Source organism: Heterodontus francisci, unplaced genomic scaffold (genome assembly GCF_036365525.1).
Source record: "Heterodontus francisci isolate sHetFra1 unplaced genomic scaffold, sHetFra1.hap1 HAP1_SCAFFOLD_124, whole genome shotgun sequence".
NCBI lineage: Eukaryota > Metazoa > Chordata > Chondrichthyes > Heterodontiformes > Heterodontidae > Heterodontus > Heterodontus francisci.
This window is the reverse complement of record NW_027140322.1, coordinates 5,592,683-5,607,121: the sequence shown is the minus strand read 5'-3', so window position 1 is coordinate 5,607,121 and position 14,439 is coordinate 5,592,683.

Sequence of the window (14,439 nt, the reverse complement as noted above, 5' to 3'; positions counted from 1 at the left end):
TGGAGAATGAGGGATTATTATAGAGAGTGATCTGGAGAATGAGGAATTATTATAGAGAGTGATCTGGAGAATGAGGGATTATTATAGAGAGTTATCTGGAGAATGAGGGATTATTATAGAGATTGATCTGGAGTATGAGGGATTATTATAGAGAGTGATCTGGGGAATGAGGGATTATTATAGAGAATGATCTGGAGAATGAGGGATTATTATAGAGAGTGATCTGGAGAATGAGGGATTATTATAGAGAGTGATCTGGAGAATGAGGGATTATTATAGAGATTGATCTGGAGAATGAGGGATTATTCTAGAGATTGATCTGGAGAATGAGGGATTATTATCGAGATTGATCTGGAGAATGAGGGATTATTATAGAGATTGATCTGGAGAATGAGGGATTATTATAGAGAGTGATCTGGAGAATGAGGGATTATTATAGAGAGTGATCTGGAGAATGAGGGATTATTATTGAAATTGATCTGGAGAATGAGGGATTATTATCGAGAGTGATCTGGAGAATGAGGGATTATTATAGAGAGTGATCTGGAGAATGAGGGATTATTATAGAGAGTGATCTGGAGAATGAGGGATTATTATAGAGATTGATCTGGAGAATGAGGGATTATTATAGAGAGTGATCTGGAGAATGAGGGATTATTATAGAGATTGATCTGGAGAATGAGGGATTATTATAGAGAGCGATCTGGAGAATGAGGGTTTATTATAGAGAGTGATCTGGAGAATGAGGGATTATTATAGAGAGTGATCTGGAGAATGAGGGATTATTATAGAGATTGCTCTGGAGAATGAGGGATTATTATAGAAAGTTATCTGGAGAATGAGGGATTATTATAGAGAGTGATCTGGAGAATGAGGGATTATTATAGAGAGTGATCTGGAGAATGAGGGATTATTATAGAGAGTGATCTGGAGAATGAGGGCTTATTATAGAGAGTGATCTGGAGAATGAGGGATTATTATAGAGAGTGATCTGGAGAATGAGGGATTATTATAGAGATTGATCTGGAGAATAAGGGATTATTATAGAGAGTGATCTGGAGAATGAGGGATTATTATAGAGAGTGATCTGGAGAATGAGGGATTATTATAGAGAGTGATCTGGAGAATGGGGGATTATTATAGAGATTGATCTGGAGAATGAGGGATTATTATAGAGATTGATCTGGAGAATGAGGGCTTATTATAGAGAGTGATCTGGAGAATGAGGGATTATTATAGAGAGTGATCTGGAGAATGAGGGATTATTATAGAGGTTGATCTGGAGAATGAGGGATTATTATAGAGATTGATCTGGAGAATGTGGGATTATTATAGAGAGTGATCTGGAGAATGAGGGATTATTATAGAGAGTGATCTGGAGAATGAGGGATTATTATAGAGAGTGATCTGGAGAATGGGGGATTATTATAGAGATTGATCTGGAGAATGAGGGATTATTATAGAGATTGATCTGGAGAATGAGGGATTATTATAGAGATTGATCTGGAGAATGAGGGATTATTATAGAGAGTGATCTGGAGAATGAGGGATTATTATAGAGAGTGATCTGGAGAATGAGGGATTATTATAGAGAGTGATCTGGAGAATGAGGGATTATTATAGAGATTGATCTGGAGAATGAGGGATTATTATAGAGGTTGATCTGGAGAATGAGGGATTATTATAGAGAGTGATCTGGAGAATGAGGAATTATTATAGAGAGTGTACTGGAGAATGAGGGATTATTATAGAGAGTGATCTGGAGAATGAGGGATTATTATAGAGATTGATCTGGAGAATGAGGGATTATTATAGAGAGTGATCTGGAGAATGAGGAATTATTATAGAGAGTGATCTGGAGAATGAGGGATTATTCTTGAGAGTGATCTGGAGAATGAGGGATTATTATAGAGATTGATCTGGAGAATGAGGGATTATTATAGAGAGTGATCTGGAGAATGAGGGATTATTATAGAGAGTGATCTGGAGAATGAGGAATTATTATAGAGAGTGATCTGGAGAATGAGGGATTATTATAGAGAGTGATCTGGAGAATGAGGGATTATTATAGAGAGTGATCTGGAGAATGTGGGATTATTATAGAGAGTGATCTGGAGAATGAGGGATTATTATAGAGATTGATCTGGAGAATGAGGGATTATTATAGAGAGTGATCTGGAGAATGAGGAATTATTATAGAGAGTGATCTGGAGAATGAGGGATTATTATAGAGAGTGATCTGGAGAATGAGGGATTATTATAGAGATTGATCTGGAGAATGAGGGATTATTATAGAGAGTGATCTGGAGAATGAGGAATTATTATAGAGAGTGATCTGGAGAATGAGGGATTATTATAGAGAGTGATCTGGAGAATGAGGGATTATTATAGAGATTGATCTGGAGAATGAGGGATTATTATAGAGAGTGATCTGGGGAATGAGGGATAATTATAGAGAATGATCTGGAGAATGAGGGATTATTATAGAGATTGATCTGGAGAATGAGGGATTATTATAGAGATTGATCTGGAGAATGAGGGATTATTATAGAGATTGATCTGGAGAATGAGGGATTATTATAGAGAGTGATCTGGAGAATGAGGGATTATTATAGAGAGTGATCTGGAGAATGAGGGATTATTATTGAAATTGATCTGGAGAATGAGGGATTATTATAGAGAGTGATCTGGAGAATGAGGGATTATTATAGAGAGTGATCTGGAGAATGAGGGATTATTACTGAAATTGATCTGGAGAATGAGGGATTATTATCGAGAGTGATCTGGAGAATGAGGGATTATTATAGAGAGTGATTTGGAGAATGAGGGATTATTATAGAGATTGATCTGGAGAATGAGGGATTATTATAGAGAGTGATCTGGAGAATGAGGGATTATTATAGAGATTGATCTGGAGAATGAGGGATTATTATAGAGAGCGATCTGGAGAATGAGGGATTATTATAGAGAGTGATCTGGAGAATGAGGGATTATTATAGAGAGTGATCTGGAGAATGAGGGATTATTATAGAGATTGATCTGGAGAATGAGGGATTATTATAGAGAGCGATCTGGAGAATGAGGGATTATTATAGAGAGTGATCTGGAGAATGAGGGATTATTATAGAGAGTGATCTGGAGAATGAGGGATTATTATAGAGATTGCTCTGGAGAATGAGGGATTATTATAGAGAGTGATCTGGACAATGAGGGATTATTATAGAGAGTGATCTGGAGAATGAGGGATTATTATAGAGAGTGATCTGGAGAATGAGGGATTATTATAGAGAGTGATCTGGAGAATGAGGGATTATTATAGAGAGTGATCTGGAGAATGAGGGATTATTATAGAGAGTGATCTGGAGAATGAGGGATTATTATAGAGATTGATCTGGAGAATAAGGGATTATTATAGGGAGTGATCTGGAGAATGAGGGATTATTATAGAGAGTGATCTGGAGAATGAGGGATTATTATAGAGAGTGATCTGGAGAATGGGGGATTATTATAGAGATTGATCTGGAGAATGAGGGATTATTATAGAGATTGATCTGGAGAATGAGGGATTATTATAGAGAGTGATCTGGAGAATGAGGGATTATTATAGAGAGTGATCTGGAGAATGGGGGATTATTATAGAGAGTGAACTGGAGAATGAGGTATTATTATAGAGAGTGATCTGGAGAATGAGGGATTATTATAGAGGTTGATCTGGAGAATGAGGGATTATTATAGAGATTGATCTGGAGAATGTGGGATTATTATAGAGAGTGATCTGGAGAATGAGGGATTATTATAGAGAGTGATCTGGAGAATGAGGGATTATTATAGAGAGTGATCTGGAGAATGGGGGATTATTATAGAGATTGATCTGGAGAATGAGGGATTATTATAGAGATTGATCTGGAGAATGAGGGATTATTATAGAGATTGATCTGGAGAATGAGGGATTATTATAGAGAGTGATCTGGAGAATGAGGGATTATTATAGAGAGTGATCTGCAGAATGAGGGATTATTATAGAGAGTGATCTGGAGAATGAGGGATTATTATAGAGATGGATCTGGAGAATGAGGGATTATTATAGAGGTTTATCTGGAGAATGAGGGATTAATATAGAGAGTGATCTGGAGAATGAGGAATTATTATAGAGAGTGATCTGGAGAATGAGGGATTATTATAGAGAGTGATCTGGAGAATGAGGGATTATTATAGAGATTGATCTGGAGAATGAGGGATTATTATAGAGAGTGATCTGGAGAATGAGGAATTATTATAGAGAGTGATCTGGAGAATGAGGGATTATTATAGAGAGTGATCTGGAGAATGAGGGATTATTATAGAGATTGATCTGGAGAATGAGCGATTATTATAGAGAGTGATCTGGAGAATGAGGGATTATTATAGAGAGTGATCTGGAGAATGAGGGATTATTATAGAGAGTGATCTGGAGAATGTGGGATTATTATAGAGAGTGATCTGGAGAATGAGGGATTATTATAGAGATTGATCTGGAGAATGAGGGATTATTATAGAGAGTGATCTGGAGAATGAGGAATTATTATAGAGAGTGATCTGGAGAATGAGGGATTATTATAGAGAGTGATCTGGAGAATGAGGGATTATTATAGAGATTGATCTGGAGAATGAGGGATTATTATAGAGAGTGATCTGGAGAATGTGGGATTATTATAGAGAGTGATCTGGAGAATGTGGGATTATTATAGAGATTGATATGGAGAATGAGGGATTATTATAGAGAGTGATCTGGAGAATGAGGGATTATTATAGAGAGTGATCTGGAGAATGAGGGATTATTATAGAGATTGATCTGGAGAATGAGGGATTATTATAGAGAGTGATCTGGAGAATGAGGAATTATTATAGAGAGTGATCTGGAGAATGAGGGATTATTATAGAGATTGATCTGGAGAATGAGGGATTATTATAGAGAGTGATCTGGAGAATGAGGAATTATTATAGAGAGTGATCTGGGGAATGAGGGATTACTATAGAGAATGATCTGGAGAATGAGGGATTATTATAGAGAGTGATCTGGAGAATGAGGGATTATTATAGAGAGTGATCTGGAGAATGAGGGATTATTATAGAGATTGATCTGGAGAATGAGGGATTATTCTAGAGATTGATCTGGAGAATGAGGGATTATTATAGAGATTGATCTGGAGAATGAGGGATTATTATAGAGATTGATCTGGAGAATGAGGGATTATGATAGAGAGTGATCTGGAGAATGAGGGATTATTATAGAGAGTGATCTGGAGAATGAGGGATTATTATTGAAATTGATCTGGAGAATGAGGGATTATTATCGAGAGTGATCTGGAGAATGAGGGATTATTATCGAGAGTGATCTGGAGAATGAGGGATTATTATAGAGAGTGATCTGGAGAATGAGGAATTATTATAGAGAGTGATCTGGAGAATGAGGGATTATTATAGAGAGTGATCTGGAGAATGAGGGATTATTATAGAGATTGATCTGGAGAATGAGGGATTATTATAGAGAGTGATCTGGAGAATGAGGAATTATTATAGAGAGTGATCTGGAGAATGAGGGATTATTCTTGAGAGTGATCTGGAGAATGAGGGATTATTATAGAGATTGATCTGGAGAATGAGGGATTATTATAGAGAGTGATCTGGAGAATGAGGGATTATTATAGAGAGTGATCTGGAGAATGAGGAATTATTATAGAGAGTGATCTGGAGAATGAGGGATTATTATAGAGAGTGATCTGGAGAATGAGGGATTATTATAGAGAGTGATCTGGAGAATGTGGGATTATTATAGAGAGTGATCTGGAGAATGAGGGATTATTATAGAGATTGATCTGGAGAATGAGGGATTATTATAGAGAGTGATCTGGAGAATGAGGAATTATTATAGAGAGTGATCTGGAGAATGAGGGATTATTATAGAGAGTGATCTGGAGAATGAGGGATTATTATAGAGATTGATCTGGAGAATGAGGGATTATTATAGAGAGTGATCTGGAGAATGAGGAATTATTATAGAGAGTGATCTGGAGAATGAGGGATTATTATAGAGAGTGATCTGGAGAATGAGGGATTATTATAGAGATTGATCTGGAGAACGAGGGATTATTATAGAGAGTGATCTGGGGAATGAGGGATAATTATAGAGAATGATCTGGAGAATGAGGGATTATTATAGAGAGTGATCTGGAGAATGAGGGATTATTATAGAGAGTGATCTGGAGAATGAGGGATTATTATAGAGATTGATCTGGAGAATGAGGGATTATTCTAGAGATTGATCTGGAGAATGAGGGATTATTATAGAGATTGATCTGGAGAATGAGGGATTATTCTAGAGATTGATCTGGAGAATGAGGGATTATTATAGAGATTGATCTGGAGAATGAGGGATTATTATAGAGATTGATCTGGAGAATGAGGGATTATGATAGAGAGTGATCTGGAGAATGAGGGATTATTATAGAGAGTGATCTGGAGAATGAGGGATTATTATTGAAATTGATCTGGAGAATGAGGGATTATTATCGAGAGTGATCTGGAGAATGAGGGATTATTATCGAGAGTGATCTGGAGAATGAGGGATTATTATAGAGAGTGATCTGGAGAATGAGGAATTATTATAGAGAGTGATCTGGAGAATGAGGGATTATTATAGAGAGTGATCTGGAGAATGAGGGATTATTTTTGAGATTGATCTGGAGAATGAGGGATTATTATAGAGAGTGATCTGGAGAATGAGGAATTATTATAGAGAGTGATCTGGAGAATGAGGGATTATTCTTGAGAGTGATCTGGAGAATGAGGGATTATTATAGAGATTGATCTGGAGAATGAGGGATTATTATAGAGAGTGATCTGGAGAATGAGGGATTATTATAGAGAGTGATCTGGAGAATGAGGAATTATTATAGAGAGTGATCTGGAGAATGAGGGATTATTATAGAGAGTGATCTGGAGAATGAGGAATTATTATAGAGAGTGATCTGGAGAATGAGGGATTATTATAGAGAGTGATCTGGAGAATGAGGGATTATTATAGAGATTGATCTGGAGAATGAGGGATTATTATAGAGAGTGATCTGGAGAATGTGGGATTATTATAGAGAGTGATCTGGAGAATGTGGGATTATTATAGAGATTGATATGGAGAATGAGGGATTATTATAGAGAGTGATCTGGAGAATGAGGGATTATTATAGAGAGTGATCTGGAGAATGAGGGATTATTATAGAGATTGATCTGGAGAATGAGGGATTATTATAGAGAGTGATCTGGAGAATGAGGAATTATTATAGAGAGTGATCTGGAGAATGAGGGATTATTATAGAGATTGATCTGGAGAATGAGGGATTATTATAGAGAGTGATCTGGAGAATGAGGAATTATTATAGAGAGTGATCTGGGGAATGAGGGATTACTATAGAGAATGATCTGGAGAATGAGGGATTATTATAGAGAGTGATCTGGAGAATGAGGGATTATTATAGAGAGTGATCTGGAGAATGAGGGATTATTATAGAGATTGATCTGGAGAATGAGGGATTATTCTAGAGATTGATCTGGAGAATGAGGGATTATTATAGAGATTGATCTGGAGAATGAGGGATTATTATAGAGATTGATCTGGAGAATGAGGGATTATGATAGAGAGTGATCTGGAGAATGAGGGATTATTATAGAGAGTGATCTGGAGAATGAGGGATTATTATTGAAATTGATCTGGAGAATGAGGGATTATTATCGAGAGTGATCTGGAGAATGAGGGATTATTATCGAGAGTGATCTGGAGAATGAGGGATTATTATAGAGAGTGATCTGGAGAATGAGGAATTATTATAGAGAGTGATCTGGAGAATGAGGGATTATTATAGAGAGTGATCTGGAGAATGAGGGATTATTATAGAGATTGATCTGGAGAATGAGGGATTATTATAGAGAGTGATCTGGAGAATGAGGAATTATTATAGAGAGTGATCTGGAGAATGAGGGATTATTCTTGAGAGTGATCTGGAGAATGAGGGATTATTATAGAGATTGATCTGGAGAATGAGGGATTATTATAGAGAGTGATCTGGAGAATGAGGGATTATTATAGAGAGTGATCTGGAGAATGAGGAATTATTATAGAGAGTGATCTGGAGAATGAGGGATTATTATAGAGAGTGATCTGGAGAATGAGGGATTATTATAGAGAGTGATCTGGAGAATGTGGGATTATTATAGAGAGTGATCTGGAGAATGAGGGATTATTATAGAGATTGATCTGGAGAATGAGGGATTATTATAGAGAGTGATCTGGAGAATGAGGAATTATTATAGAGAGTGATCTGGAGAATGAGGGATTATTATAGAGAGTGATCTGGAGAATGAGGGATTATTATAGAGATTGATCTGGAGAATGAGGGATTATTATAGAGAGTGATCTGGAGAATGAGGAATTATTATAGAGAGTGATCTGGAGAATGAGGGATTATTATAGAGAGTGATCTGGAGAATGAGGGATTATTATAGAGATTGATCTGGAGAACGAGGGATTATTATAGAGAGTGATCTGGGGAATGAGGGATAATTATAGAGAATGATCTGGAGAATGAGGGATTATTATAGAGAGTGATCTGGAGAATGAGGGATTATTATAGAGAGTGATCTGGAGAATGAGGGATTATTATAGAGATTGATCTGGAGAATGAGGGATTATTCTAGAGATTGATCTGGAGAATGAGGGATTATTATAGAGATTGATCTGGAGAATGAGGGATTATTCTAGAGATTGATCTGGAGAATGAGGGATTATTATAGAGATTGATCTGGAGAATGAGGGATTATTATAGAGATTGATCTGGAGAATGAGGGATTATGATAGAGAGTGATCTGGAGAATGAGGGATTATTATAGAGAGTGATCTGGAGAATGAGGGATTATTATTGAAATTGATCTGGAGAATGAGGGATTATTATCGAGAGTGATCTGGAGAATGAGGGATTATTATCGAGAGTGATCTGGAGAATGAGGGATTATTATAGAGAGTGATCTGGAGAATGAGGAATTATTATAGAGAGTGATCTGGAGAATGAGGGATTATTATAGAGAGTGATCTGGAGAATGAGGGATTATTTTTGAGATTGATCTGGAGAATGAGGGATTATTATAGAGAGTGATCTGGAGAATGAGGAATTATTATAGAGAGTGATCTGGAGAATGAGGGATTATTCTTGAGAGTGATCTGGAGAATGAGGGATTATTATAGAGATTGATCTGGAGAATGAGGGATTATTATAGAGAGTGATCTGGAGAATGAGGGATTATTATAGAGAGTGATCTGGAGAATGAGGAATTATTATAGAGAGTGATCTGGAGAATGAGGGATTATTATAGAGAGTGATCTGGAGAATGAGGGATTATTATAGAGAGTGATCTGGAGAATGTGGGATTATTATAGAGAGAGATCTGGAGAATGAGGGATTATTATAGAGATTGATCTGGAGAATGAGGGATTATTATAGAGAGTGATCTGGAGAATGAGGAATTATTATAGAGAGTGATCTGGAGAATGAGGGATTATTATAGAGAGTGATCTGGAGAATGAGGGATTATTACAGAGATTGATCTGGAGAATGAGGGATTATTATAGAGAGTGATCTGGAGAATGAGGAATTATTATAGAGAGTGATCTGGAGAATGAGGGATTATTATAGAGAGTGATCTGGAGAATGAGGGATTATTATAGAGATTGATCTGGAGAATGAGGGATTATTATAGAGAGTGATCTGGGGAATGAGGGATAATTATAGAGAATGATCTGGAGAATGAGGGATTATTATAGAGAGTGATCTGGAGAATGAGGGATTATTATAGAGAGTGATCTGGAGAATGAGGGATTATTATAGAGATTGATCTGGAGAATGAGGGATTATTCTAGAGATTGATCTGGAGAATGAGGGATTATTATAGAGATTGATCTGGAGAATGAGGGATTATTATAGAGATTGATCTGGGGAATGAGGGATTATTATAGAGAGTGATCTGGAGAATGAGGGATTATTATAGAGAGTGATCTGGAGAATGAGGGATTATTATAGAGAGTGATCTGGAGAATGAGGGATTAATATAGAGATTGATCTGGAGAATGAGGGATTATTATAGAGAGTGATCTGGGGAATGAGGGATTACTATAGAGAATGATCTGGAGAATGAGGGATTATTATAGAGAGTGATCTGGAGAATGAGGGATTATTATAGAGATTGATCTGGAGAATGAGGGATTATGATAGAGAGTGATCTGGAGAATGAGGGATTATTATAAAGAATGATCTGGAGAATGAGGGATTATTATTGAAATTGATCTGGAGAATGAGGGATTATTATCGAGAGTGATCTGGAGAATGAGGGATTATTATCGAGAGTGATCTGGAGAATGAGGGATTATTATAGAGAGTGATCTGGAGAATGAGGAATTATTATAGAGAGTGATCTGGAGAATGAGGGATTATTATAGAGAGTGATCTGGAGAATGAGGGATTATTATAGAGATTGATCTGGAGAATGAGGGATTATTATAGAGAGTGATCTGGAGAATGAGGAATTATTATAGAGAGTGATCTGGAGAATGAGGGATTATTCTTGAGAGTGATCTGGAGAATGAGGGATTATTATAGAGATTGATCTGGAGAATGAGGGATTATTATAGAGAGTGATCTGGAGAATGAGGGATTATTATAGAGAGTGATCTGGAGAATGAGGAATTATTATAGAGAGTGATCTGGAGAATGAGGGATTATTATAGAGAGTGATCTGGAGAATGAGGGATTATTATAGAGAGTGATCTGGAGAATGTGGGATTATTATAGAGAGTGATCTGGAGAATGAGGGATTATTATAGAGATTGATCTGGAGAATGAGGGATTATTATAGAGAGTGATCTGGAGAATGAGGAATTATTATAGAGAGTGATCTGGAGAATGAGGGATTATTATAGAGAGTGATCTGGAGAATGAGGGATTATTATAGAGATTGATCTGGAGAATGAGGGATTATTATAGAGAGTGATCTGGAGAATGAGGAATTATTATAGAGAGTGATCTGGAGAATGAGGGATTATTATAGAGAGTGATCTGGAGAATGAGGGATTATTATAGAGATTGATCTGGAGAATGAGGGATTATTATAGAGAGTGATCTGGGGAATGAGGGATAATTATAGAGAATGATCTGGAGAATGAGGGATTATTATAGAGAGTGATCTGGAGAATGAGGGATTATTATAGAGAGTGATCTGGAGAATGAGGGATTATTATAGAGATTGATCTGGAGAATGAGGGATTATTCTAGAGATTGATCTGGAGAATGAGGGATTATTATAGAGATTGATCTGGAGAATGAGGGATTATTATAGAGATTGATCTGGGGAATGAGGGATTATTATAGAGAGTGATCTGGAGAATGAGGGATTATTATAGAGAGTGATCTGGAGAATGAGGGATTATTATTGAAATTGATCTGGAGAATGAGGGATTATTATCGAGAGTGATCTGGAGAATGAGGGATTATTATAGAGAGTGATCTGGAGAATGAGGGATTATTATAGAGAGTGATATGGAGAATGAGGGATTATTATAGAGATTGATCAGGAGAATGAGGGATTATTATAGAGAGTGATCTGGAGAATGAGGGATTATTATAGAGATTGATCTGGAGAATGAGGGATTATTATAGAGAGCGATCTGGAGAATGAGGGATTATTATAGAGAGTGATCTGGAGAATGAGGGATTATTATAGAGAGTGATCTGGAGAATGAGGGATTATTATAGAGATTCATCTGGAGAATGAGGGATTATTATAGAGTGCGATCTGGAGAATGAGGGATTATTATAGGGAGTGATCTGGAGAATGAGGGATTATTATAGAGATTGGTCTGGAGAATGAGGGATTATTATAGAGATTGCTCTGGAGAATGAGGGATTATTATAGAGAGTGATCTGGAGAATGAGGGATTATTATAGAGAGTGATCTGGAGAATGAGGGATTATTATAGAGAGTGATCTGGAGAATGAGGGATTATTATAGAGAGTGATCTGGAGAATGAGGGATTATTATAGAGAGTGATCTGGAGAATGAGGGATTATTATAGAGAGTGATCTGGAGAATGAGGGATTATTATAGAGATTGATCTGGAGAATAAGGGATTATTATAGGGAGTGATCTGGAGAATGAGCGATTATTATAGAGAGTGATCTGGAGAATGAGGGATTATTATAGAGAGTGATCTGGAGAATGAGGGATTATTATAGAGAGTGATCTGGAGAATGAGGGATTATTATAGAGAGTGATCTGGAGAATGTGGGATTATTATAGAGAGAGATCTGGAGAATGAGGGATTATTATAGAGATTGATCTGGAGAATGAGGGATTATTATAGAGAGTGATCTGGAGAATGAGGAATTATTATAGAGAGTGATCTGGAGAATGAGGGATTATTATAGAGAGTGATCTGGAGAATGAGGGATTATTACAGAGATTGAACTGGAGAATGAGGGATTATTATAGAGAGTGATCTGGAGAATGAGGAATTATTATAGAGAGTGATCTGGAGAATGAGGGATTATTATAGAGAGTGATCTGGAGAATGAGGGATTATTATAGAGATTGATCTGGAGAATGAGGGATTATTATAGAGAGTGATCTGGGGAATGAGGGATAATTATAGAGAATGATCTGGAGAATGAGGGATTATTATAGAGAGTGATCTGGAGAATGAGGGATTATTATAGAGAGTGATCTGGAGAATGAGGGATTATTATAGAGATTGATCTGGAGAATGAGGGATTATTCTAGAGATTGATCTGGAGAATGAGGGATTATTATAGAGATTGATCTGGAGAATGAGGGATTATTATAGAGATTGATCTGGGGAATGAGGGATTATTATAGAGAGTGATCTGGAGAATGAGGGATTATTATAGAGAGTGATCTGGAGAATGAGGGATTATTATAGAGAGTGATCTGGAGAATGAGGGATTAATATAGAGATTGATCTGGAGAATGAGGGATTATTATAGAGAGTGATCTGGGGAATGAGGGATTACTATAGAGAATGATCTGGAGAATGAGGGATTATTATAGAGAGTGATCTGGAGAATGAGGGATTATTATAGAGATTGATCTGGAGAATGAGGGATTATGATAGAGAGTGATCTGGAGAATGAGGGATTATTATAAAGAATGATCTGGAGAATGAGGGATTATAATTGAAATTGATCTGGAGAATGAGGGATTATTATCGAGAGTGATCTGGAGAATGAGGGATTATTATCGAGAGTGATCTGGAGAATGAGGGATTATTATAGAGAGTGATCTGGAGAATGAGGAATTATTATAGAGAGTGATCTGGAGAATGAGGGATTATTATAGAGAGTGATCTGGAGAATGAGGGATTATTATAGAGATTGATCTGGAGAATGAGGGATTATTATAGAGAGTGATCTGGAGAATGAGGAATTATTATAGAGAGTGATCTGGAGAATGAGGGATTATTCTTGAGAGTGATCTGGAGAATGAGGGATTATTATAGAGATTGATCTGGAGAATGAGGGATTATTATAGAGAGTGATCTGGAGAATGAGGGATTATTATAGAGAGTGATCTGGAGAATGAGGAATTATTATAGAGAGTGATCTGGAGAATGAGGGATTATTATAGAGAGTGATCTGGAGAATGAGGGATTATTATAGAGAGTGATCTGGAGAATGTGGGATTATTATAGAGAGTGATCTGGAGAATGAGGGATTATTATAGAGATTGATCTGGAGAATGAGGGATTATTATAGAGAGTGATCTGGAGAATGAGGAATTATTATAGAGAGTGATCTGGAGAATGAGGGATTATTATAGAGAGTGATCTGGAGAATGAGGGATTATTATAGAGATTGATCTGGAGAATGAGGGATTATTATAGAGAGTGATCTGGAGAATGAGGAATTATTATAGAGAGTGATCTGGAGAATGAGGGATTATTATAGAGAGTGATCTGGAGAATGAGGGATTATTATAGAGATTGATCTGGAGAATGAGGGATTATTATAGAGAGTGATCTGGGGAATGAGGGATAATTATAGAGAATGATCTGGAGAATGAGGGATTATTATAGAGAGTGATCTGGAGAATGAGGGATTATTATAGAGAGTGATCTGGAGAATGAGGGATTATTATAGAGATTGATCTGGAGAATGAGGGATTATTCTAGAGATTGATCTGGAGAATGAGGGATTATTATAGAGATTGATCTGGAGAATGAGGGATTATTATAGAGATTGATCTGGGGAATGAGGGATTATTATAGAGAGTGATCTGGAGAATGAGGGATTATTATAGAGAGTGATCTGGAGAATGAGGGATTATTATTGAAATTGATCTGGAGAA